General features: G+C 43.2%; 1 protein-coding gene across 2 annotated transcripts in view; it reads right to left on the bottom strand.

The window, feature by feature from the left end:
• The window catches only part of atp11c (ATPase phospholipid transporting 11C), a 208025-nt gene that overhangs the window by 173801 nt on the left and 28749 nt on the right, over window positions 1-5475 (bottom strand). The window lies entirely within an intron of this gene.

The raw sequence follows: 5475 nt of genomic DNA on the forward strand, positions 1-5475 counted from the left end.
TCTTGCCACCACAGCTTCCTGTGGCAACAAATTCCATAGATTCATCACCTCCTGGCTAAAGAAATTCATTATCTAAATGGCCTTCCATCTGAGGCTGTGCCTTCTGCTCCTAGACTTCCTGACGAGAAAACATTCTCTCCACATCCACTCTATCTAGGCCTTTCACCATTCGATAGGTTTCAATGAGATCCCACCCCATCACCCCCCCCATTCTTCTAAATTCCAATGAGTACAGGCTCAGACCAAAACACTTCTCATTTGTTAACTCTTTCATTCCCAGAATCATTCTTGTGAATGTCCTCTGAACTCTCTCCAGTGTCAGCACAGACTTTTGTATACGTATCCAAAACTGCTCACAATAAGGATTCACCAGTGCATTACACCCTTGCTCTTCTATTCTAGACCTCACGAAAAGAATGCTAACATTGCATTTGCCTTTCTCACCACACACTCAACCTGCAAATTAACCTTTAGGGAATCCTGCACAAGAACTCATAAATCCCTCTGCACTAGGATTTTTAAAAATTTTCTCTCCACTTAGAGAATAGTCTATCCTCTTGCTCTTTCTGTCAATCAAGAGGCCAGGTTGTTGACCATTGTATTCCAGCTGCCACGTCTTTGGCCATTTATATGCTGAACATCCTTGGCCTTCTAGGGAAGCAGAGGTATAGAGTATATTTATTATCAAAGTGTATACATGTCACCATACACAATCTTGAGATTAATTTTCTTATGGGCATTCACAGTCAATATAAAGGAACAATAAAATCAATGAAAAATCACACTACAAAATGGACAAAACCAGTTTGCAAAAGATAACAAACTATGCAAATACAAAATAAGTAACATTGAGAACATGAGATGAAGAGCCACTGGAATTGAGTCCATAGTTTGCGGGAACAGTTCAGTATTGAGCTGAGTGAAGTTATCCCCTCTGGTTCAAAAACCTGATGGTTGAGGGGTAATAACTGTTCCTGAACCCAGTAGTGGGGGTTCTGAGGTTCCTCTTGACCATAGTGTCTACAAGGTTGGAGCAGGACAAGCTACTGGTGATATTTATTTACACCTCAGAACTTGAAGCTCTCAACCAGCTCTACCACAGTACCATTGATACATGCAGGCATATGTACTCCATCCAGCTTCCTAAAATCAATGACCAGCTCTATTATTTTGTCAACATTGATGGAGGAAAAGTAAATGTCTTGACACCATGCCAATAAGATTACTTTTTGCTTCCTATACTAGTTGTCATCACTATTTAAGATTCAGCCCACTAAGATGGTATCATCTGTGAACTTGTAGGTGAAGTTTGAGCAGAATCTAGCCACACAGTTGTGATTGTACAGGAAGTAAGGGGTGAAAGTTGCAGCATTGTGGGGCAGCAGTGTTGTGGATAACTGTGGCAGAGGTGTTGCTGCCTATCCTGACTAATTGGGGTCTGCTGGTCAGAAAGCCAACTGCAAAGGGAAGTAGGAAGCCTGTGTTATAGAGATATCCCAGAGATGAGTATAGGGCCAGGGAGACAACCTCTGCTGTGGACCTGTTTTGGTAGTAGATGAATTGGAGCAAGCTGAAAAAAATGAATGGGAGGCTGGAGCTGCTGACGAGCCTCTCAAAGCACTTCATGATGATGGATGTCAGAGGCAACACATGACTATAAAATTAGATGGAATTTCTTTTTAGGCTCGTTGCCAGTTTTCTTTTCATCCACTCTCTGGCTTTCTTGTCCATCTCAGTCCCACTCTGAACTTTCTGAAACCAGCATTCTGGTAGGTGCCGGATCCTTTCTTCTCCTGAGTCATTTCACTCTTTTAGCCATACATGAAGTTCTGCTTTTAATTTCGACACACTTCTCCATCAGGAAATATACTGGGACTATAACCAAAATATTGCTTCTATGAAAGATCTCCCAATGTTCAATTCTCATTTGACAAGCTTTAAGCCTAATTTTGAAGAGCTGGACCTGCTCTCATCCCAATGAAAATGTCTCCTCTCCGAAGGACTAACTTTTCTACCTTGGAGTTATCATACTCCCCTGACAAAGATATCAGATATCCTATTCCAGAGCAACGTATAAAATGCTAGAAGAACTCAGGTCAGGCAGCGTCTATGGAAATGAATAAATAATCAACATTTAGAGCTGAGACCCTTCATCAGGACTGGAAAGTAAGAGGAAAGATGACCCCTAAGGTGGGGGAGAGCTGGAAGACAAGCTGAAGGTAATGGGGGATGCAAGGTGAGCAGGGTGGGGGGAATAAAGAAAGATGCTGGGAAGTGATGGGTTGAAAAGGTAAAGCCTGGAGGAGGAAGACCTTAAGATATAGGAGCAGAATTCCGCTATTTGTATACTATCTGGCCAATGTAACTTGTCTACCTTCAGACCTTTCAACTCAAGAACCTTCGTTCTAGTTCCCAAGAATCTGACAGGAGAAGAGAGTGGACCATGGGAGAAAGGGAAGGAAGGACACCAGGGGAGGTGATAGGCAGGTGAGAAGAAGTAAGAGGCCAGAGTGGGGAATTGAAGGAAGGGGGAAGGGAAACTCTTACGAATGGAAAAATCAATGTTTGTGCCCTCAGGATGGAGGTGTTGCTCCTCCAACCTGAGAGTGGCATCATTGTGGAAGAAGGCCATGGACTGATGTCGGAATGGGAATCACCCACAGAAAAATTCCACTTTTTGCAGATGGAGCAAAGATGCTCCAGGAGGAACTCAGCAGGTCAGGCATTATCTTGGAGGGATAAACAATTTTAGGCCAAGATCCTTCAACAAGACTGTTTAGTCTTCGCCATAAATCGGGGTTCCCAACCATTTATTATGCCATGCCCCCTACCATTAACCAACGTGTCTGTGGACCCCAGTTCGGGAAACCCCAGCATAGCTGCTTCCACCAGCATCTGCACATTTTCTTGTGTATACAATAACCCAAACCAGGATTGGCAGCAGAATCTGAATAGTGCATTCCTATTCTAACTTTAAGCACTTTCAACAGCAATCCATTCATATGATGATACATTCAATCCAAATTGAGAAACAGCTGGCAGAAATAAAGGAAACAAAATCCAAACTAAGTGAACAACGTACATAGCTATTACAGCTTGGGGTGTCAGAGTTCAACTTCTACACTGTCCAGAAGGAGTTCTCCCACAGTCCAAAGATATACAGGATAGTAAGTTTCAGTCATTATAAATTCTCCAATGATTAGGACAGAGTGGGATCGTGTATGGCCTGTCTCACTGGGCTGGAAGGAACTGTTCTAGCTGTACCTCTGAACAAATAAATAAATAGTCATGACAAGGGTGTATGTTCAAATAAAGATTCAACCTGTCACAAAAAGAAGACAATGCATGCTCAACACACAGAATGCTGGAGGAACTATCAAGACAGGCAGCATCCATAGAAAGGAATAAACAATGTTTCAGGCCAAGACCCTTCATTAGCAGTGGAAAGGAAGGGGGGAAATGCGAGAATAATTAGATGGAGGGGGAGGGAAAGGAGTTCAAGCTAGAAGATGAAAGGTAAAGCCAGGGTTGGGGGAAGGGTAGTAGGTAGTTGGAGCACATATCAGAATGGGAATGAGGATAGGAATTAAAATGGCTGCCCACTGGGAAATTCTGCATTTTGCGGATGAAGTAAGTGCGGAATGCATGCTCAACCAGTTGCATTGAGTAAAGAAATTGTGTTTGAAGGGAAGAGAGCAAAATTGCTTTCAACCAGCTCATGAATTAAGCACTTAATTCTGCAACAGTCTGAGACCTGTTTTAGTGGATTCCACATACCAAGATGCCAATATTAATTACGCCAACAAAGACCCGCATTAGGGTCATGGTTCATTCAGCGAAAAGCAATTACCAGCAACAACTTTGAGGTTGCTGATTGCAAAGTAGGTGGTTGAAAATTGATATTAGAATGAACGGTAGCGTAATGGTTACTACAATGCCTTAGAGATACTGTATTGATCGCAAAGGAAATTACAGTGTCATAGTAGCATTACAAGAGCACAGATATACAAATATATAACTATTAAAAAAGTAGTAAGAATGAACCAAAAATAAATTACTTCAAACAGTCTAAAAGGAGAGGATCATCACTTTCTTGACTACAAGTTGACTCATTAATAGAGTATAATGGCCAAAGGTAAGCATGACGTCATATAGCTTTCTTTGGAGCAGCACAGTTGTCTTAAGGCTATTATGGAAAGTGCTCCTGTGTTCAGCCAAGGTGACATGCAGAGAGTGAGAAATATTGTCCAGAATTACCCGGACTTTCCAAAGGGTCCATGGTTCTACCATAGCTTCCAGTGTGTACAGTTTGACTCATAACACAGCCAGACTTTCTGATCAGTTTATTGAGCCTATTGGCATCAGCTGGGTTGGTGCCATTACCCTAGCACACCACTGTATAGAAGATTGCACTGGTGACATTAGACTGCTAGAACATGTGAAGGAGAGGCTTACATACTCTAGAGGAGTAAGTGGAGAGCAAGTTGTTGAAGATCCTGAGAGGCAGGATTTATGAACACGTGGAGAGACATAATCTGATTAGGAATAGTCAGCATGGCTTTGTCAAGGGCACGTCATGCCTTACGAACCTGATTGAATTGTTTGAGGATGTTAAAAATCATTGATGAAGGTAGAGCAGTGGATGTGTCACCAGATTTGGATATGGCCCAAGTGCGGAGTGAGAGACACTGGTGGTTCGATGGCTCACAAAACTTTAATGCAAACAGTGTTAAAGGGAAAATAAAATAATAAATGCTAGGGCAAACAGGACCATTAACTAAAACTCTCAACCGGGAAATGAAGCCTACACTGTGGATGAAAAGAACATCTAATTATTAAATGAATATCTCTAGTCTCTTCAGAGTCAGTTGACTCGACAGTCCAATTTCTCAGGCAAGGCCGATGCAAACAAAAACAAAGCATTGCTGTGCTCTGTCCAAGTCTCGACAAGTACTATGACAACAAGTATGGAGTTAAATACTATCACGATTAAATAGCTGACATGTGCAAATTCACAAGTGCAATTGCTGTATCCACTGCGCTGCTGAATCTGTGGTTTTTACAGGGACCCCCTCTCTAGGCGCTACCCGGGGTGCCACAGACCTGTGTCCGCTGGAAGTCCCAGATCAGCAACTTGTACAAAACGTCCTTCGCCGGGATCCAAGTAGGTTCTTCTGGGCCATGCCTCTCCCAGTCCACAAGGTACTGCACCTTACCGCATACCCAGCGAGATGCCAGGAGGCGCTGCACAGTATAGACAAGGGAACGTCTACCAAGCGAGGAGGAGGGGGAGGTGGGGTGACTGGGGCCAGGGGAGAGACAGTAACCGGCTTGAGCTGGGATACATGGAATACTGGGTGGATTTCAGTGATGCTGGTAGACGCAATCTATAGGACACCTTGTTGACAGCCTTTTCCACTACAATCGGTCCCACGCAGCACGGTGTCAATTTCCGGTTCTTGACTTTCAGGGGAC

The sequence above is a fragment of the Hypanus sabinus genome, chromosome 8 (assembly GCF_030144855.1).
Source record: "Hypanus sabinus isolate sHypSab1 chromosome 8, sHypSab1.hap1, whole genome shotgun sequence".
Classification (NCBI taxonomy): Eukaryota; Metazoa; Chordata; class Chondrichthyes; order Myliobatiformes; family Dasyatidae; genus Hypanus; species Hypanus sabinus.